Source organism: Ambystoma mexicanum, chromosome 5q (genome assembly GCF_040938575.1).
Source record: "Ambystoma mexicanum isolate Mex_15411 chromosome 5q, UKY_AmexF1_1, whole genome shotgun sequence".
Taxonomy (NCBI): domain Eukaryota; kingdom Metazoa; phylum Chordata; class Amphibia; order Caudata; family Ambystomatidae; genus Ambystoma; species Ambystoma mexicanum.
This window is the reverse complement of record NC_090933.1, coordinates 781,319,601-781,341,853: the sequence shown is the minus strand read 5'-3', so window position 1 is coordinate 781,341,853 and position 22,253 is coordinate 781,319,601. Positions and strand designations below refer to the sequence as shown.

General features: G+C 47.5%; 1 protein-coding gene across 8 annotated transcripts in view; it reads left to right on the top strand.

Moving 5' to 3' along the window:
* PAG1 (phosphoprotein membrane anchor with glycosphingolipid microdomains 1) overlaps nucleotides 1–22,253 on the top strand; it is an 846,294-nt gene that overhangs the window by 355,829 nt on the left and 468,212 nt on the right. For all 8 annotated transcript variants that reach the window (XM_069621261.1, XM_069621265.1, XM_069621260.1 and 5 more), the window contains one exon: nucleotides 9,521–9,580. The gene's annotated coding sequence lies outside the window, so the exon portion shown is untranslated. The remainder of the gene's footprint in view (nucleotides 1–9,520; nucleotides 9,581–22,253) is intronic.

Genomic DNA, 22,253 nt, shown 5'->3' with positions numbered 1-22,253 from the left:
ATGAGGAATAACCGAGCCATTCTGAGTTCGGAAGGCCCGGTAATTCCTCCCTCCAAGGACCCAGACCCGGTCGTTCCCCATTCCCATTTCAGCCCCCATAGGGCTGAATGGGAATGGGAGAGTGAGCAAACAACGGCCCATTACGAGTTGGCCCGTTGTTTGCTCCCTCTTCCCCTCGCGGGACCTGGTAAGCACGCCTGGTTTGACCAGGCGTTACTTCCTGGGTCCCGTGAGGGGACCTCATAATGAGGTGGTACGGGGTAAACGGCGCCGGCACCTTTTACGGCGCCGTTAACCCCGTACCGCCAGGGTCGTAATGAGGCCCATTGACCTTAAAAAGAATCCCTTTTAACAACCAAACATTTTGCGTTTTGGAATTCTACTTAGCATAAAGTCCACCCCCTTCACATGTAAATGCGATTATTTGCGATTCAGACTTAACCTATAGGCGACCAATGACGTATTGGTAAGAAAAAAAAATAGTCGACAAGACTGAAATATGTCGATTCTGTAAAATTGCATATCAATCAGAAACTTTACAACATTTAATCACTAAACGCCCAATGCTCACTGAGAAACGCTCTTTTTATTTCGAAAAACATTTTAAACACTTCAGAATTGTCTATCCAGTAGCACTTTGGCAACACATCTTTTGCACCAATCGAATCTCTGTTAGAATTGCAACAATAAGATTTCTAGAAGCATTACAATTAAATAATGTAATTGAGTGAGGTTGATTTTGTTGAACAATTATTCATTCCGCTCCTATTCACACCTTTGTAATTATCTCGCAACAGATAACATCATGAAAGGAACTTTTTGGTAGACATTTTATGAAACGATTTACTTAAGCGATTCGACTAATTTGTAAATATTTATATATTTTTTATATTAATTGGAAAGTATTGATGTGTTGCCTTGTCCGTTGATGCTCTGTTGATTTGTTTGCTTCATGTTTGATATTTGATGTTTTAGTTCTTTTGTGTAAATTGAAAGGTTGATTCTATTCAGCCAAATCAATAAAATAAAATTCAAAAAAGAATTAGGCTTTACAAATGGAGGCCAAGCCCTTCGCAGATCTGTTTGTGTGGAAAACGTAGACCTTGGGGGAGCTGAGCAGACCAGTCCCATCTGTCCATTTCCCTGGCTGGACTCGAGGCACAGACTCAGAAAGGTCATGGGCTTTCACTTTTCTTACCCTGAACCCGCTTCTCTCTATTGCAGGATTTGTAATGCGTTTACTGTTACTTTATCACTTATGATGGTAGGTTGACCACTATACTCATTCGCATTTCTATTGCAAAAAAACAATGATTGCTTTCTGAATTCTGTACTGTGCAATAACATCTGTACAATACGATAGAAGCAGAGAGAGCAGGCCGGAAGGAGAAGTTCTCAACTTTTACGGAGTAGTAAGACTTAGTTTCACCATAAAAGGCATTGACGGAGCCATCGTGTTGCAGAACTCTGGGTAATGAGACTGGGGGAGAAAAAGGCAATAAAAGACCATAATGTTCAAAGAATATGTTCTTGAGTTTACTAAAGGGCATAAAATAACCTATCCAGTCTTTAGGGCCCAATGATGCACCGGGTGGGGGGGCAAATTAGTCAATACCTGTGCAACGGTCTTGGTGGTTCAACGGCGTCGATCATGGGTTCTCTTCAGTTAAAAAATCCAGCAGTTGTGATACAGCGGCAAGCTGGCGTCGAGTCGGGGTTGAATTGAAGGTAGCTGTGGTCTCAAATCGCCTACTCGGGTGTTGCGGATTGGGCGATCACCAGGCTTAGTTTGGCGGTTGAGCTGGTAACGGGTTGTGCAGGCGAGTTGATTCTGTGCGGCACTTAGAGGTCACGGTTCAAGGGACCCTAGTGTCTGGTCGATCGAGTTAACAGGAGCGGCGATGAAGAGGATGGTGCTTCGAGCAATGCAAGGCAGGGGTACTTTGTTGGTGCAAGCCGAGGCAAAAATCACTTCAGTGGGCATGTGTGGCAATGAACTAAGTCAAACAGGCAAAGGCAGCGTCGAAGCGTCCTAATAGTTTGCTCAGTGTAAATCGTGCTTAAATCATGGCTTGCAGCAGGTCGACATTGACAACAGTAATCTCAGATGTTCTGGATTCCAGGTGCTGGGATTCCAAATCCAGGGTTTCAAGAGACAAGGTTAGTCCTCTCCTTGGGAGGCTGGCACACACCTCTACACGGTGAGATCTCAGGCAACAGGATGACTGGCAGAGATCTGGTCTTGGTCCAGCAGCAGAGGTCACCCCCCCACAATGGTCCTTGGGGGGGGGGGGGGGTGGTTCGGGGACAGAGCTCACCTCTGCTTTGGAACACCTGCCTTCACCTCACAACTGGAGGACTCTGGAAAGGACTGCTCTCCCAGCAACAAAAGTCTTTCAGGATTGGAGTCCGAAGGATGAATCAGACGTGAGACCCCTTCTTTTAATTGCAAAAGTCTATAGGTGATTGGACTAAAACTAGCCTTCTTTAGGGATTCAATCCCTGCTCTTGAAAGGTGTGGACTTTGCCCTTCTGACATCGCACCCAAAGTGCTTTGTGCTCAGGAAGTGGAGGGGACAGGAAAGAGAAAGATCGGCGGAAAGCTCCAAGATGGCATAATCTTCCCAAACACAGTCCAGATATCTCAGACTACACTAACCCTGCCCTTCTCAATAGATCAAAGGGCTTTACAAATGCAGCACCCTGGTGGGAGTCCTAGCCTTTTCTGAATGGGTGCGTCCTTTGATTCCTGTTACCACACCAGCTTCCTGTGGAGTGGTTGTCTCTGGGGAAAGGCGTGACCTGCCCTTAAAAAGTAACAGCAAGGCAATCTCCTTCCCCCACCCCTCAAGGCTACAGTCCTGCCATTGGGCAGGCAGAGCCTTATTTGGAATGAATACACTTAACCCTTCCACGGCTGAACTGGGTCCACCAGGCTGCCACGTGTGGTATCAATTTAATGTGGTTGGGACACCTGAGAGAAACTGGCCACCAGCATCTAACTGGGGTATGGCTTATATTTACACTGCCTCCAGGACAGGCTCCTCCGGGTTATGCACTTTTTGGAGCATGGGTGCATATTTTAAATGCAGCACCTGTGCAGCAAATACTTGGCTGTCCCTGCAGTTGTCAAGGGGGGCTCCTGTGATCTCTCAACCTGCTGTGCCATTGGTGGAGCAGGCGCTGCAAATCCGGACACTGATGCAGCATAATACAAGTACACACTATGATTTTGGCATGCGGTTTATGAAAGGGGGATCTGATCAGCCGATTTCCTATTCAGAGATGTATTACCTGGATAATTGTATGAATTAAGAAAAACCAAAACGTCAGGGCTCCTACACCCTTACCATATAGCAAGTCTTCACAAGGGGCCTCAATAGAACTACACGTCCCAAGAGGCACTCTGATTCACTTCAGAAGCCCACAGCGGGCACACTCCCAAGACTAAGTGTCAATAATGCACGTTGGTTCATTCAGAATAGAGACCCGTACCATACTACATTTATATGAATGCACTCTGCCATGCACAGTAAAGAGATGTATCCAGGGAACTACATTTCCCAAAATACACTTTGCATAACTAAGTACAGAAGTCCCTATTGAACTCAGTTCAGAGTTCTACCCAAAAGGATTTTATGTCCCAGGGTGCACTCCTTCTTGCTCTGCAGAGTTGTTCCTACGAGACAACACATACACTGTGCTTTTCTTTGGGCAGATGACCTAGCAGAGCTTGACTTTTGTAATAAAGTTGCATTAGACACTCCCTACTGTGGCTAGAGTGGCTCTGGGCATCAGGAACACCTGCACACTGTGTGATGCTGATCAGGTGCTGGTACACGGACGATTTCCCATACCTCACACCCTTATCAGCATCCCTCTCGTTTCATATCCCCAAAGGTTGATCATCTTTAGGGTCTCTAGCAAGGGCATATGATAAGAGGAGCCCCCTTCCCAGCTACCAATATGGACTTCCGCCTCACTCAGGTGTGGCATCCACAATCTCCCCCACGGAGTACCTGATTTGCGTACTGTGGCTGCTGTCGAATTCAGCGCTTTTGCTCAGAAGCACAGTACAACCTTCTGTGCTGGCTTATGGTTGGGGATACATTCACTCTCCTGGCTCCTGAGCCCCTGCAGTCCAGCACAGTGAGCAGAGGGCCACCACCCCCTGCTGCAGAACCACAGGCTCGGCTGTTCCCTTCCGCCAGACTTCAACATTGCAGATGGATCATTTAAACTCTCGGCCACTGCCACGCCGGGTTCATTTCAATTCTCAACAGGGGAACAATGATCTGTCACAGCTGACCTACATCATTTATTATATTTATTTTTACACTTGTAGAAGCGTACAAAGCCCCTGGGCATCTAGGCGCTAGTTACAGTAATGACCGGACAAAGAGAATACAGGAGGAAGTTAGTTGAACAAGTAGGTCTTTAGCTTTTTCCTGAACAAGGGGTAGGAGGGTTCAGCGTGAAGGGGGAGTGGTAGATTGTTCCAAAGGGAGGCAGCTGATACCGGGAAAGTGGATCCTCCGGCTCTTTTGCGATTGAATCTTGGTAAGATGAGGCAATGGCTGTGAGGGGAACGCAGGGGTCTTGCTGAGTCTCTGAGCTAGTTTCAACGGTGCATTGTTTGACGGACGACGATGAGTGATTGAGAGGATTTTAAATGTGATTCTTTCTGTAGTGGGGAGCCAGCGAAGCTATCTTATGGCTTCAGAGATGTGGTTGTGCTTTCCCAGGTCCAATGTGTCACGGAGAGCATTGTTTTGTGTTACTTGGAGCCTGTTTTTTTTCACTGTAGCAGCAGAGCAGAGAGTTGCAGTAGTCCAGTTTTCAGCCAATGATGGCCTGTGCAATGGTGAGGCGATTGTCAGTGGAAAGGAATGGTTTGCTTGAGTACATGAGCTTCGAGGCGTAGGCTGCTGTAGAAGCGATGTGGTAGATTTGACGGCACATGTTGAGTATAGCATCTAGATGGATGCCTAAGGTTTTCGCAGATGAGGAAACTGGTATCTTGGGGCCATCATTATTTTAAAAAAAGGAAGGCATTGTCCAGTTTTGGTGAGGTGGGTCAGAGTTCTGACGAGACAGAGCTCTGTTTTCTCAATCAAAGACGATGCAAGGCCATCCAGGTTTGGATCATTTCGTAAATGGAGTTTACTTTGCGGGAGTCCTGAGAGTGAACACCACAGAGGTGGATGAGAGTTTGGGTGTCATCAGCATAGTTTCTGTAGGAAATTCCACGGGGAGCCGGTCAAAGGTTTTGTCAAGATGTTGTAGAGGGTAGGGGAGACAAGAGCCTTGTGGGACCCCACAAGTGATTGGTTGTAGGAGGGGCACCGGCTTCGCCTGCCAAGACTCCTGAGGTTCATTTGGCAAGGAAGTTGGAGAACCACCTGGTGGCTTCCGGAGAGAAGTGAGCAGAGGAAGTGAGGTGGTGGCATAAGGTCTGGTGGTCAACGACATCGAAGGCAGTGGATAGGTCAAGAGCGAGGGGAGCAAGAGGTTGCCAGTTGGTTTTTAGGTTGAGGAGAGCGGTTTCTGTCCCATATCTAGGGTGGAAGCCAGAGTAACAGTAACAAGAGCAAAGGACGTGGTAGATTTCCAGGAATTCTTGAATTTGGAGGTAGGCAGCTCTGTCGATTTTCAGGAAGAAGGCTACAGTGGTGGTAGGTCCGTAGTTGGTGGGGATGGCCAGGTCCAGTGAAGCAATGGGGTGATCCATGATTCTTTAAGGGAGGTTGGGGCGCAGCAGGGGGCAAGGGCGGCATTGATATCAGTGATGAGTGGGAGTAGAGGTTCTGTGCATTCCTTTACCAGCGAGGCTGGGCAGATGTCATCTTTGCAACGTGAGGGTTTGAGCCCTTTCATTAAGGAGGCTAGGTCATGTTCAGAGATTGGGTGGAAGTTGAAAGGTGGGTTGTGGACTAGTGTGCCGAACTGAGAGTTGGGTAATAGGACATCAGTCGTAGAGGCTAATTTAGAATAGATTTTGTCTTGCAATTGTCCAATTTTGCCAGTGAGTGCGTCTTGGACTTTGCTGCACCAGAGGTTGACTTTCGAGATGGTAGGGGGGGATTAATAGGGGAATCCATTTCACAGAGAATTGCTAAAAGTTCTCGAGAACTAGAGGAAGCAGCAGCTATTCTGCTGTTAGGTAGTTAAGTTGCTTTGGTAGCGTGGATGCCTGTTTGTATTTCAGTGAGATGTCTGAGAAGGGGGGTGAAGGTGATAATGTGGTGGTCAGTCCATGGGCAGGTGAAGATGTTGCTGTTGTTGTCCAGGAGCCAGTCTAAGGTACGCCCTTGCGAGTGGGTGGGGTTAAGAATGCGTTGGTTGCAGCCCAAGGTGGAGGTAGATTTGGTGAAAGCTGAGGCATCTGTGGGGTCATTGAAGCCGAGATTGAAGTCTCCCAGGATAGGTAGCTGGGTGGTGGGTTTGAGGTTGGTGGAAATAAGATGGATACGGTCATCTTCGAATGTAGCAAGGGGCCCTGGAGGTCGGTAAATAAGTTGGAGAGTGTTGGAGGATTTGGGCGAGCAGTTGATTTTGGTGGAAATTGATTTGCAGTATGGGAGTGGGACGGTAGTGGGATGGGATTCCTGTAAATAAAGGTGACTCTGCCACCCTAACTGAGGGTTCCATCACATTGAAGTATTGAATAACCTGAGCACACCACAATAGGGAGTGATGGCCCAGCTAATGAGTTGTGCCATGTTTCAGTGATGGCCAAGATATCAATGCTGTTGACTATAAGATCCAGGATGTCAGGTGCATGGGCAACTAGTGATATAGCATCTAGGACAAAGCACCTGAAAGGGTACACACAGAAATAACTAATCAAATGCACTCTGAGACAATAAAGAAACTAGGGAATAACTAAGCTAAACACTTATTGAACAATCACATTAATCAAGGGTGCTATTAAATAGCTCAGTGTTCTGCATTAGGCATCAAAGGCCAAGTGCAGCTGGAGTACAAACTCGAGTAGGTGCCAGGAAGAGGAGCTGTTGACCCAAGAGGACTGTGGCTGGGAGCAATCTGAAGGTACATGTGTATCGCTTTTTCGGCTTGGAAGTACACCAAAAATATTCTTTCCACAACAGGCCTTGGTGGTGTGACGAATCGAGAGATTCAGTCACTTCTCCGAAGGGGGGAGCCTCTTCGGTGAGGCTAGGGATGTGAGCCCGCTATGCAACATTCCCCCTAGGGGTGGCAGTAAGCAGGACCTCACAGGGAGAGACTCCCCTCTTGGGGATAAGGACTCCCTTTCCAGTGAGGAATTCCCTTGTCGTCATTCTCAAACATCCAGTACAACCCTACCAGTTCAGACAACTAGACTCCTCTTACATCTGTTTTTGTAATATAACTACAGAAGACCAGTATCAGCATGGTACTGTGAAGAGTAAGAACATAGGATTGATAAAGAATACCAGTCTGTCAATCACTGAGGCGAAGAAATCTAAAGAGTCATGAAGAGTCAATTTCCAAAACGAAGAAAGGACTTCCTTGAGAAGCTGGGAAGCCAGGAAATGTGACCCAGGAATTTAAAACCAGCTGGTGGAGGGAAGCTGGTAACTCTGAGAGAACACTGGTTTGCACGTAGGAATGTACTATCTGGAGAAACATTTGAGGAGCGGTTGTCCAGAGGCTGCTGGTCCCTGGAGGAACGTTTGATAAAAGGTCTGCAAAGGAGCCCCAACCCCGGCGTGCCTGAAGTGAAGCAAGACTCATTCAGAAGAGGTGGCCTGCCGTTGTAGAGGGAGGTGGTTAGGTTTCTCCTTCTGCATTCCAGCTTTCATGGGAGGATACACACAGAACAGAAAATCAATGCAGATAGAACTTCTGCAAACATCATGTAATGGGACCTCCTCTTCTTGCCAACTATACCGCTCCCAATGCATCCAAGAGTTCTGTTGCTCTGCCCATGTTTTTCTCATATTGATCCTCCTTTTCCTGTTCATAGAACATAATAGCACAGCCCCTCTGCTGTTCATCATCCACTACAATGTGACATCCAATCCTTTACTGCACCTTGGAATTCGCATGCCCCAAATACATGCCATTTCCTTGGTTGCAGTGAATGTAATTTTCCACCTCCTATCGCGCACTTCTAGCTCCCAAGAGTATTTCCCTATTGTTTCCATTATTTCTTGGTATCGGCTAAATTCAGTTTCATGTATCATTTGCAAAAAGATATCCATTCACTTACAGTAGCTCTGCAATATGGCATGTTTAGATTTGTGAAGATTAGCCATACGTCACATTTAGATAGAATTGTGAAAATTAGCCACTGAGTAGAACTTTAAGAGTACCCAATGTACTAACCACCCCACTCCTGCTCCCCTCCAACACACCGCCCAAATACTATACATGCCCACAGGGCAGGCCAAACTACACACAAACACACATCCGACAAAAGTAACATTTGCATACAACAAACGACCCCAGGCACTGGAGCTTACCTCTACGGATACAAGAAGCCAGTGCGCACAGCCACAGCCCAAATACCAGCCAATCTACACCTAAAACACACACACAACATAACAAACGTTCCCATAGAACAAACTACCCAGGCAATGGGCCTCACCCGTATGGCTACAACAACGCCATGAACGCAATCAACCATCTGCAAGGCAACACACCCAGAAGCCAGTTTCTCCTGCTTCTGGACCTATCCTATCACTCTACCCTCACTAACCAGCCCTGTCCTTCTTGGAAAGCCACGTGAGTGTCTGCAGTCTTCCACTGGGTTGTAACGATGTGCAGTATAAGCCAACATAACATAACATCACATGACCTATGATAAAGGCGATAATACATCCCTGGAGTACCCCACGTTTCACTGCCTTCATTTGTCATGCAGGCGAGCTACACATATGTACATGTGTGGACAGAGCATTACCCTGCCACTAGTTGTGCAACAATGTGCTAATGCACATGCCTTCTTCTGTAATTATGATGGGTTTCACTAAACAGGAAATGACTGGGCATAATGTTTATCACTGGGTACATCATTCGAGACATTGAACCTGAGCTTCTGCTCAGGATGCAGTCTGAGAAATGTGATCTAAAGATTTTATTTCAGGTAGCCACCATGTTGCATCCATTTTGGTTGTGATCTTGCCTCTTTCTCTCGGTGCATGACAACCCCTAAATGGAACCTATTTCCCAGTTCCATCACTCATGAATGTGGTTCATGGGCCAGGAGCTGTGTTAATTGGTCCATTTAAGACCCAGTGCTGCCGGCTAGTCACTGGGTGTGTATGTCAGTCAGGACTGTGGGTAGTGGTACTCGTGTGGCGCTGGGCTTTGGTTGTTGGAAGCAGCAGCGTGAAGTTGTTGGTGCCGTAATTGCACCCCTCCACCACAAATGGATCTAGTGTTTTTTGCCGTTCAGCAACAATGAAGGTCTTGCAAATTGAGAGCTGAGGAGCGCATTAGTAGTGACGCGGCTTTGTTGCTCCTCACATGACTGGAATTAACGCGGAATGTTGTGCTCGTCTTGTTACAGATTACTCTTCGACGGCTTCCATTCAGAGAGGCAGCTGCGTCCCGGAGCTGTGATTGAAAGGTAATTATTTGCTTGGCATGGAAGATTGTATGACGAACAGCTCGCATGTCGGGTCCCTTTCTGTGAAGTCAGGAATGTCGGTTATAGTAGCGCAGTATTACTCAAAAGAACTAGAACTGTTGTGTGACTTTGCTTATTTCCTGTGTTTTTTTTAATTTAGGTAAACTCGTTTTTTACTGCAATGTGATGAAGAGGATACATTAACAAATTGCCTTTTTTAAACTACCTTAAAACTCTTGACCTTGAGATGTGAGTGACACCACTAAGCATTATTGATCAAGCAAGGGGGTGCAGAGTCGTATTCTGGTTGTTCAGCTTAGTGTAAAGAAACCCTCCGGACTGGCCTCTGCTGGGGCGGCCTCAGAGGTCTACAGTTCTCCTGAAATTGCCAATAAGTAACACAGTGCTTGTAATGTCCCCTGATTCACAGATACGGATTCTGTATTTATGTTCTGTGTATGGTGTTGAAATAGTGCCCGCCGAGCTAGGAAGCAGCAGCGCGCAAAAAGGTAAATGCAAGGTTTACAAGCGCGATGACCGGCCTGCGATGCCAGGAAGGCACGCACAGGCGTAGGCGCTTTAAAGTCCCTGGCATCACAGCAAATGAACATGGTTTTCCCTTGCAATCAACTGTTTGATATACCTATGCCATTGTTTATAAAATTCCTTATAAAGAATAAAAGCTCAAAACGGGCTGGCTGTTCCAGTATCTGGTATGTATTGGATGATCAGCCTGACATGGGGGTTGGGAAAGGCCTATATCCTCTTTTCTTTTTACAAGCTCCCTAAAAAAGGAGAGCAGAAAACATCTTTTATTTTGGGTATTTACTGAGCGAAGAGCTAGTCTCAGGAAGAAACAAAGCACTCTGCGTCATTAGGTGTTGAAAGACTGCATTAGATTATGCTAGGGGGAAGACCAGGGACCCCTTGCAGCACCACACGAGTTACCACATCAGGGAATAGTTTAAGCTGTACAGGTAGTGGAAACATGTTACACAGGGGAAATGAGGGCGTGCTGTCAGTGGAGTAACGTTGCTGAAAATGCTGGGGGGGACATGTCATCTGAAAAAAAAATGCCCCATTCAAATGAATGGGGACTAAATTGTGTGCCATGAAAGTTGGGGGGGACAAACACCCCCGTCCCACCTAACATTACGCCCATGCGTGCTGTGCCGTGTGGCCATCAGGGAGGTGGGGGCACTGGGCTGTGTGGAATAGAGGGGAGAGATCCTGCCGGGTGTGAAGGAGGTGCTCCTTAAAGTAGAGTGTCTTAATTTCTTTTCTCTATTGAGTTAAGGTGGGCAAGAGCTGGATGTTGGAGTAGGAGGTACCACCAGCTGGAAGCCTAGACCAATGGATGGCTTCCTATCGGAAGAATGCTGGTGAACCCCAGACAGAGAGGAGCTTTGTTTCACACCACTTGCTGTGGGTGATCGCAATAAAGGATGAAAACTCAGAAACATTAGTAACCTCGCAATTTGTGGACTCAGGGTCTCAGTCATTCCTGGAATGGAAGATTGGAGACCGGTCCAAAAAGGCTGAAGTGCCTGGCTCTGCGTACCCCAGTAGATGTCTCTGTGCGGACTCTGGTGGGGTAGGACGCTTGGCTGACATAGACCCAATAGGCAAATTCCCTGCGGAACTTGCAAACCTTTGCTGTAGGTAATTGCTGTGATTTTAAGACCAGACTGGAAGTTGGAACTTCTCTCCTTAACAAACCTTTTTAAGTACTTAGCTGAACTCCCAGCATCAGCCTCAGGAATGTCCTCTGGATACGTTCCAGTCCCTCCACCTTTGCATTTCGCCATCCCAGGCTACCACGCATCAAGGTAGATGCCTTAGATTGGTAGAGTTTAATGCAGGGATGGGGGGCCGGCACCTGAATTGGAAGTAATCCCATACATCATAGGAACGCAAGGTTGCACCCCAGGCCACCCAGAGTCACCCCCTGCCATCTCCCAGCCTCCTCCCTAAAACGAAATTCTCACATTAGTTCCAGAATTTACACCAGTTGTGCCACCTCAACCGCAAGGTCAACACATGACTCTAACAAACCAGCCAGCACAATAACTACCTGCCGCACACCACCCCACCTTGCCATTCACAGCCAGAACTCCTGTCTGAACCCTGTCTCCACCATGCGATGCCCCCACACTGAGGATCTCAGCAGGCCTCTTGTCGAGCACCCCATAGAACATGGCACCACTACCAGAGCACTGTGAAAAACCTGAGGGTGTTCTCACTGGTAGACCCTGGGGATCCTTTGTTCAGGTGGCCAGGAGAGGGCCATCGTGCTTGGATCCCAACCCTGGGGCAGACAAGCGAGGCAGGATCACCTGGGCAAGGGGCCCTTGGTGGCCCACGGAAGGAACGCCCTCGGGTGAGATGTTGTATCCCCTTTTTTACGATACCCACCTACCCGACAACCCCTCAGTCTTCATGGGATGTTGCCACCACAGTCCCATCTTACCCCAGTACTTTCCTTTAAAAAAAGGCAGGAGAAAACACATTCATCCACCATGATACACCTCTTCTTCCCTTTCTGACAATAATCTGCCCTCCTCTTCAGAGAAACACTACAAGCTCCATAATCCCCGTTTTGCGTTGACAAACCTTTTTATAATTATTCAACCAACTTCCTCCCAAGATCTACAACTAACTACATTTCCCAGAATCCGCTTCATTCAATCTGTACTCCAAATACTGTGAAGAAGCAACAAGGAGGAATGAGGATTACCCATGGGAATACCCGGGCCATTGGCTCCTATGGACGACTGCCATTTTGTCACACTAATGAGGCCAGGCAGAGTCAGCAGTCCTAGCCTTAACCACACACCTGCAGCCTGTTAATATCACACGGGTGCTTAAAAGGGGCCTGCAGAGAGAGAGAAGGAAGTTGCTTTTGGGAGCAGAGGAGGGGAGGCTGCATGTCTGAGTCCGGCAGAGGATCCCTACAACAGACCCAAGCACACCAAGAAGCAGGAGGGATCAGAGGAATCCGTGGTGAGTACCCAGAGGAGGAGGAGGAGGAAGGACGAGGTGCTGAGCCAGTACCTGTGTGGGGCTACAGCACAGCTAAAGAGCCTTACCTCCCTAGGGCTAAAGAAGGCAGACTGCTGGTCGTGTTTACTGCAAAGCTTGCTTCCCCTGGGCATTTGTAAGGAAGTCTAGGTGCAGGAGGGGCCGGTTGTGAGACCCTGACCTCCTACAAGAACTCCCCATCCCCCCCGGAGCTACCCACCAGTGCCACGCTAGCAGAGTAAGTCTCACGACGGATGAATAGGAACCCGGTAAGCGTATGGGTGGTTGAAACGGGGAGTTAAGCGGAAGGCCCTGATATCGAGAAAAGGAACTGTAACCGCGTATATCGGAGAGAAGCCCAGGAGTGTGCTGTGATCAAGACCCCAGCTATACCATCCTGACTTATCATTTTGTGGTGAACACTTTTCTTTTCTTGTGAACATTACTACCACACTATTTTGTAGCATAGCGGTAAGGATTGGCAATCATTATTTTTTAAAAAATTTTTTTTTAGTATAGGCCCTTTTTATTTGACTAGACTCCACTAGGACTGTATTATTATGATTTGATGGTCGTAGCTTGCTGCCATCTTAGATTTGGGTTTAGATTAGGTGTTTATTTCACCCATTTTACAGTTTAATAAACACCCTTGAACTGTGATCACTTGTGTCTTACTCTGATACCATGCTTTCCTTGGAGCATCTGCCCTTGAAGCCCTCAACCCCCCTGTCACCCTGACCCATCCCCTGAAGTGTAAACTCCCCCCCTCTACTCGGAGCCCTCATTAACGTTAGGTCACTCCTGGCTCATGTGCTGCATATCAATGATCTGATAACCTCGCAGAAAGTAGACCACCTGGCCCTCACTGAAACCTGGCCCAGCACTCTCTCTAGCCATTCTAGATGAATTTTCCATCCTGAGGTAAGACAGACCACTCACACGAGGCGGCGGCGTAGCTCTCATCTACAGAGACTCCCTCCAAGTCAGACCTTGCAGCATTTACACAGAAGATCACTGCGAGCGTCTCTCTATAAAACTTTCTACTACCCCCACTGATACCATCACCATACATATCCTCTATTGCCAACCAGGCCCACCAGCCTCCTTCGAGGAAAACCTTATCCACTCTATAGGCGACAACATTAAGCCTGCATCCAGAATTATCCTTTTGGGTGACATCAACCTAGGCCTCGACGACCTCTAGATACAGCAGGCACCTCAGTAGCCAGTGCCCTTATAGACCTCGGCTTCAAACACTATTTGGCCTCACCCACCGACTGCAAAGGAAGAACCTTGGACTGGATCACCGATCTGAACAGCCAGACCCTTATCACCTCCAGCACCCCCTGTCCCTGGTCAGACCACCACATACTGGGCGTCTCCCTTGCACAGAAACTTCACTACCCTCCCTCCCCACACTACCACTCACGGTAGTCCACAGCTCCAGCAAAAGAACCGATTACACCCTCCCTACCACCACTGAGTCTGGAATGCCTTAACACCTCAGACCCCCAAGGCCTAGCAGACATTTATGCCAGCACCCTGACCAATTCAGTAAATCTGATGGCACCGCTCCTCCCCAGAAAATCCAAACCAATGTGCCACCTTAACCCATGGTTCACTGCTGACCTCCAAGCTTTGCGCTCGCAGAAGAGACGAGCCGAAGCCACATGGGGAAAAAAAAACATCAAACCACCGTAAAATAAGATTGAACAAGATTGCTAAAGCTTACAAACTAGCTATCTCGGCAGCCAAAGCAGAAGTTTATAACTCCAGAATTCTCAAAGCCAGTTCCAACACAAAAGAATTATTCAAAATACTTGGGGAATTGGAATCCTATGTCTCTGCCCCTGACGGCATCAACAAAGACGAAAACGTGGTGCACTAACATCCAGAATGCCATGCGTACCAAAATACTCACACTACAGCAAAAAATTGCTAACGAGCAAGCCTTAATCACCCCTTCCAGCCCATCATTGGAACACACAACACACCCCCATTCCACTTCAGAGGTATCTCAGAATTAGAAACAACCAAAATACTGAGACCTCAAATCGTCCAACTGCAAAGGAGACATATGCCAAGCAGCCATTATCAAAGATTGCTCCGAAGCCCTTGTCCCTTTCATCACCAAATTTATCAACGCCTCATTCTCTGACAATTTGGTCCCAGCCAGCCTTAAAGAATCCTGGGTCCTCCCCTACTGAAAAAAACAATCTCTGGACCACACAGGGCCTAACAACTCCCACCCAATCACTGCAGTTCCCTTCCTGCTCAAGATCCTTGACAGAGCTGCATACATTCAGATACAATCCTACCTGGAATTGAACCAGATCCTACGGATTCGGCAAAATCTTGCTTCCGCCCAGGTCACGTTAAGGAATCAGCCCTATCAGTTATCAGCCTGAATCAGTTAAAAATCCAACTGGAGGCCTTCTGACATGAGGGCACCCCAGCCGTCGTCCTACTGGATCTCTCGGCCGCAATCGACTCTTTGTCACCACCTCTGCTAACTTCTCCCACAATGCTACCGCTTGGATCGCATCTTTCCTAGAGGATAGTTCTATTAGTCTTCTCAGACACTACGAGTGCCCAGCTCATCTACATACCGTGTGGCATCCCTTAAGGCTCCTGTGTCTCCCCATCATTGTACAACCTATTCACCAAACCCCTATTCGACCTACTGGATGACATCGGCATATCCTACACCAATTATGCCGATGACACCCAAATACTCCTTCCCCTGTCTGACTCCTACGATGACTCCCTCAGGCTCAACAAAGTGTATGCTACCATCCAAACTTGGTTGGCCACGAATGTCTTATGCCTGAATGATGACAAGACGGAGATCTTGTTGCTAGGCTCTCCCCCATGTTGCAGAGGCTCAGCTCTCCCCCATGTTGCAGAGGCTACCTGGATGCCTCTATCGCTCACCAAACAAGTGAGTGCAGTGGCTTCCTCCGGAGCTTACACCGCCAAACGTACCAATTCAGCGTGACAATTCCTGTTGCCTGAGAGCTGCCTAACCATTGCAAGAGCAATCAAGGGGGCTTGACTGGATTATTGTAATGTCCTGTTTGCTGGGACCTCCAATCGGAACATCAATAAGCTACATATTATTCTAAATAACTCTCTTCGAGTTGCTCTAAATATTCCCAAAAGAGACCATATCCCAGCAGCCAGAAGAAAGGTGCACTGGCTCCCCATTAGGGAAAGGATCATCTTCAAAACTTTGTCAATTACCCACAGATGCCTGAGCAATACTGCCCCACAATATCTGGCTAAGAAAATAGAACGCTCAGAATCTAGCAGACCGGTAAGTTCCCTCCACGCAAATCAGCTGGTGCTCCCCAAAGTGAAAAGAGTGAAACGCGGTGGAGTGAGCTTCCCAATAGTGGCCGCAAACCAATGGAACACCCTCCCCCCAGAACTAAAAGCAGAAGACTCCTATTGGGCCTTCAAAAGGCCCTGAAAACCTGGCTATCTGCCTAGTGGTCCTTCTAGGACACAACCAATGACTCCCGCTCCAGTCTGTACTGTTAACGCGCTGGTGTGCCAGGAGTGGTATGACACTCTTCTACTGAAGCTTTTCGTATCATGTAACTGGTTGGCAACAGCGCCCTGATGCCTCAGGGTTTAGGCGCTTTACAAATGTAACAATAAATACAATAAAGGCTACTTTTCCCTTGCTGCACAGGTAGCGAACTTCACAGCGCTGTTAAATGGGGATTCCAGCTCCATAGCTAGCAACAGTGAGACTGAAGTATCTCCAGGTTTGCACATTGACACTTAAGCGACTGCAGAACCTCTCTCATGACTTATATTTAGCTATAGGCCTAATCTTTTCATAGCATTGGTTTCTTTGAAATAAAACTGATGGATGTGGAGCGGAAAAATAAATATTTGCTCTTGCGCCAGTAGCCCAGGTCTTCATATGATTTCATTGCTTCTTCAAAACGTATCTTGAAAGAATGCCCTGAACTGCCCCGGAACCCTTTTGATGATGCAACTTGGAGCTGTTTGTGAGGATCCTTATAAGGTTATCTTGCTTTATCCTGCATAAAAGAAATGACACTTAGAGCATCTTTACAAAGTACTCACAGAAATGTTCCATCAATTATGAATGGTCTTCCAAAGCGCAATCACTCATGGGGGAAGGGCCCTAAGAATGCATGTGTATCCCCTTCAGCAGTTGCTGCTTTGATGCTGTATTATGTTAATTGGTATTTACATAGCGCACTTCTGTTAATGATGTGGCCTTGTAGCGCTGTAGGCTTGTCCAGAGTTCAGCGAAGACCGGTCCTAGCTTCTGATGGATGGTGGTCTGACTGTATGGGTCGGAGGGTATGTGGTTGGAGTGTAACTTATTTCTGTATGATGTCCAGTTTCTGCGTGAGGGCCAGAGAGGTGCTCTGATCTTGGATCTCCGTTCTTGTCAAACATGTGATGCTTGCGTGTGTAGCAGCAGACGCCCTTCAAATAGTGCAATCAAATCAACCACAACACTGATTTCATGGTACCCTGCCCCACTAAACTATAGGGCTGTTGTGAGCTGCATTTCAATAAGGGACAAGGATTTGAGCTGGGGAGCCCTAAATGCCGAAAGCAAACAACTAGCCAGTTGCAGCTTTCGCTGAATAGCGCAAAGAGACGAGCCTTTGCGTATGCACGCTCTCACGCTAGAGATCGTTGTCACGAATCTAGGGAATTCGCCCCTTCTTCCCAGTGGAGAGACACCCCCTTTAAGGCTAGGTAGATGAGCCCGCTAAGCAAAACCCTCCTTTTGAGGGGACATGGACTCCCATTCCTATCGGGAACTCCCTATTATAAATACCTTGTCTGCCTATATGGGAGTAGAAGAGACTGTTTATTTTTTATTTTTATATTTATTTATTGGCATTTTAATTACAGGTATAAGGCGTCATAACGTTCATAAATGACCTTGCAATTACAAGCCAATAATCTTAAGCGGTATGAACAAAGAAAGAACGGAGACAGAACAAGGAGGGGGGGTAACCAAGGTTGGGGAAGGGGGTCAAGGTAGAAAAAAAAACGGAACCGAGAAAAAAAGAAACCAACCAAAAGGAAGCAGTAACCAATTAACCCTGTGCACATGCTGCCTATTCCTTCAATCCCTATCAAGTTTGCCTCTCATGATGTGTAGAGCTTTAACACTCAGTCTGTGTGAGAAATTAGGACATACAAAGCGCGTTACCGCAGATAAGTCGAACAGTATACGCTAACATATAATACATCTATCCCCGTAACAATTCACAGTGGTTTGTCATCCGACGGGTAAAGAGCAGCATGAACCAATGCCTTCCAGGCTTCAAAGCAGAGTCTCACCTCCCCTCCATGCACATTAATTGCATGTCCCCAGGCCGTCGTCTCAGCCAGGCACCAGCGCTGCATTTCCTTCAGCCATATTTCGTATTGCGGGCCCTGTTTGATTTCCAGGTCATGGCTACACATCTTTTGCCCAGTATACAGGCCAAGTCCATAAACCTAGAGACATGTTTGTGCTTACCATTTCTAGCATACATGCCTAGTATACATTCCTGTGGTGTCCATTTATATCGAGTGATCCCTGCGCTTTCACAGGTACTTTTAAATTTTGGTCCAAAACTGTTGTACAAAGACACATTCCCAAAACATATGCATTATGTGAGCATCAGCCTGGTCGCATCGGGGACACGTGGAAGCTGCGTCTTTCTTTAATTTGGCAAATCTAGCTGGGGTCAAGTAAGTACGATGTAGGATATTAACCTGTAGGAGTCGGAATCTAGCATTGCGCGAGGCATGCTTGCCATGGCTGAGCACCCACTGCCACTGCCTATTCGTAAATTCTTCTCCTAAATCCACCTCCCATTTGGCCTTGAGCTTCATCTGGTCTATGTTATGTTATGTTATTTTGCACTTATATTGTGCCTTATATACCATTGGTATGGTCTGAAGGCGCTGGTAGGTTGAATGCCCTTGGGAACCGAAGTTCTGGTCAGTAGAGAGAGTAGGGAGATTTAACGGCGCGTGTGCGCAACGGTTATGTGTTCAGCTGGTGTGGTATTAGTGTAATAGCTGCTTCTTAGCGGTAGGTGTGGTGGTTGAGATCAGGGGTATGTGTTTGTTCTGGCAGGATTTATCCAGACTGACTGTGGCTGCGTTAGTGCCTGAGACGAACGCCTGGCTGGGGGGTGTGTAACCAGCAGTGTTTACTTAGAATGATGGGGAGTGAGCGGGAGATGTTGGTATGAGAACAGTTATACCGAATGGTGTCATAGTATCTCTGTGTTCTAGTTGAGTGGTGGTGTAAAGAAGAGAGTAAGCGTGGGGTGTGATATGATGGGTTACATGATCTTTCAAACGTTCCCTGCATTCCAGACCATACTATTTACGTCGCGCAGTTCTATGCACTCCTGTCCGTTCTATGGACTTTTATTTATTCCATTCGTCCCCGTCTGCTACACACTCCGGTCTGCTCGACGCACTCATGCACTCCACGTCTGCCCCTGCATTTCGCATTCACCCACCTTACGCAGTCACTTGCTCCCCGCATTCACTTGCTCCCCGCACTCATCCGCTCCCCGCACTCATCCGCACTCCACACTCATCCACTCCCCCGCACTCATGCTTTCCACGCATTCAACTCATCCACTCCCCGCACTCATCCGCTCCCTGCACTCAACATTAATATGCAGTCATCAAGCCCTTAGTCATTCGCTAATACGCAGTAATCCTGTTCTATAAATTTGTTTGCTCTCTACACTCATCCGCTCTATACACTTGTCCGCTCTATACACGCAGCCCCACTTCCATACTCATCCGCTCTACGGACTCATCCGCTCTACACACTCATCCGCTCTACACGCTCATACGTTCTGTGCATTCATCAGTTCTACATGCTCCTGCGTTCTATTCGCTTCTCTGTATTTATGCACTCATCCGCCATACACGCTCGTCCGCTCTACACTCAACCACTCTATAAACTCATCCGCATAACATGTTCATCCATTCTTTACCCTCATCCGATCTACATACTCATTCGATTTACACACTCATTCGATCTATGTAGTCATCTGTTCTTCCACTCATGCATTCTTCCACAAATCAATCATTTAGTTGGTACGCGTGGATTCCGAGGTATAGGGGGTTTGCATAGTCCAGTCTTGCTATAACGATTGATTGAACCGCGGAGAGTCTGTTAGGAAAGGAGAGATATGGAAAGATAGGGAAGGGTTTTAAGGTGGGTTGCAGGGGGTTGGTAAGCTGCCCATGGCGGATGGCCAGGGTAGTGGATGCGGAAGAAGCTCTGAGTTGCCACATACCATGATTTCCGTTTTGGAGGGGTTTAGCAAGAGGTGGCTTTGGGTCATCCACAGTTCTATGTCGAGGAGGCAGGAGGCCAGGTCAGGAGTTGGGATTTGAGTTCATTACTTTTAGAATTAGTTGAGGGTCGTCGGCGTAGTTGTAACACAGGATGTTGTGTGAAGGAATTATTGGAGGGAGGGTGATCAGGTAGAGATTGAACAGGAGGGCAGATGGGCATGCTCCTTGTGGGACTCCCGTGTTGACTGGTTGGGCTTGGGAGGTATAGGTGGAGAGTATCGTTATTTGGTACCTATCTTTGAGGAATGAAGCTATCCATTTAAGAGCGGTTCCACAAATTCCTAGGGAGTGGAGGCGGTCTAGAAGGATTGCGTGATTGATTGCGTCAAAGGCAGCAGATAGGTCAAGAAGGATTAGTGCAGTGCATCCCGCGTAGTCTGACATCATTCTAAGGTCATCCCAGATTGAGGTTAGGGTGACTTCGGTTCCGTGACGGGCTCTGAAACCTGATTGTGCGGGGTCTAGGAGATTGTTGGCTTCGATAAAGGCATTTAGTTGGGAGTAGGCGGTTCGGCCAATGAGTTTGTGCATCAATGAGATGTGCATGAATGCCTTTAGGTGTTTTAAGGCATTGAACCTTGTAGGCCTCGTAAACACATGAAGCAACCAAGCGGACGATGGATGCCTTTGAGGCAGGTTTTCCCATTTGGATCACCAAATGTGACGAAAGGTTAAGAGCGTCTGAGTTTGGTAGTCCTATCGAGGTAGAACTTCAGAGCCCGTCTGACATCTAAGTTGTGCAGAGCCCTTTCAGCATCAGAGACTGGATTCCAGAAGAAGACCGGCAGAGATATAGACTGGTTTAAATGGAATTCCGAAACCACTTTCGGAAGGAACAAAGGGTGGGTGTGAGACACCACTGTATCATTACGGAAAGGTAGGAACGGATGTTCCACAGAGAGCCTGAAGCTCACCAAGCGTCTTGCAGATGTTACCGCAATCAAAAAAGCCACCTTCCAGGATAGGTACTTAAGTTCAGTAGTAGCCATAGGTTCAAAGGGGTTATAACATTTCTTGATGACTGGATTAGCCAATGAAAAACAGATGTGACAGGTAGGCCGCAATGGCGGACAAATAAGTCCTGCATGACAGGACATGTATGCCAGAGGCTGCCAGGTCAGATACAAAGGACAGAACAGTGTCGATAGAAGCATGCCTGGGATCGAGCTCTTTGGCCAAACACAAATGGCAAAAACTGAGCCCCTTGCTCCTGTATTGATCCCTTGTGGAAGGTTTCCTGGCTGCTTGGATTATGCGCATGTTGTCATCAGACAGATTGAACTGCGCTAAAGATCAGAACTCGGGCACCAGGCCGCCAAGCTGAACGATTGTGGGGAGGGGTGCCACAGCTGGTGATTGCTCTGGTGAAGGTCAGAAATCTGCAGCAAACTTATCGGGGGACAGCGGGGGGAGAACCGACAGGTACAGCAGTTCCGAAAACCAGAACCTGGCTGGCCACCAAGGAGCCACCCTCCCGAGTTTGCAGAGTGACCGATGAATCAGTGGTAATGGAGGGAAGGCATAAGCTTTCATATTGACACACAGGATCTCGAGGGCATCCCCTAAGGAAGACACTCTGAGCCGTCCCTGGACTCGTAAAGAGGACGTTTCCTGTTTGATGATGTCGTAAAGAAGTCCACCCCTTGCTGCAAAATGTTGGTGAGAACATCGTTGTTCATCTCCCACTCGTAACTCGCTGCAGATTGGCGGCTAAGGGAGTCTGCAGCCACATTGATGTGGCCCGGGATGTGTAAAGTTTGGAGCCAGACATTGTGTTGGATGGCCCAAATCCAAATTTGTATAGCAAGATCCACAAGCAGAGGAGACTTGGTGCCCGCCGGTTTGTTGATGTAAAACATCGCTACAGAATTGTCTGTGCGAATACGGACCACACTGTTGATGATAGTTGGTTGAAAAGCCTTGAGCACCAGAAAAATTGGCAGGAGCTCCAGGTAATTCATATGGAATCGTGCTCTCTACCAAGGCCTTGTATATTCGAGACAACGGTCTCCATCCATCTTCCAGTTCATACATAAGTGTAAGGAGAATATGTGGTTGTGATTCTTCTGGCCAGTTAGGCCAGGTGCGTTTAGCAAACCTAGTAATCTTTATGTACCGTAGAAACTGCCCCTTCAGGAGACCCTCTTTCTGACTGAGGTCTAAGAACTCTCTCTAAGCGCCATTGTCTTACATATCTCCCCATATTGCAACGCCAACATCCTCCCAGCACTGCGCTACTTTTAGTTCTTGCGGATCCCATTGTGTGCTA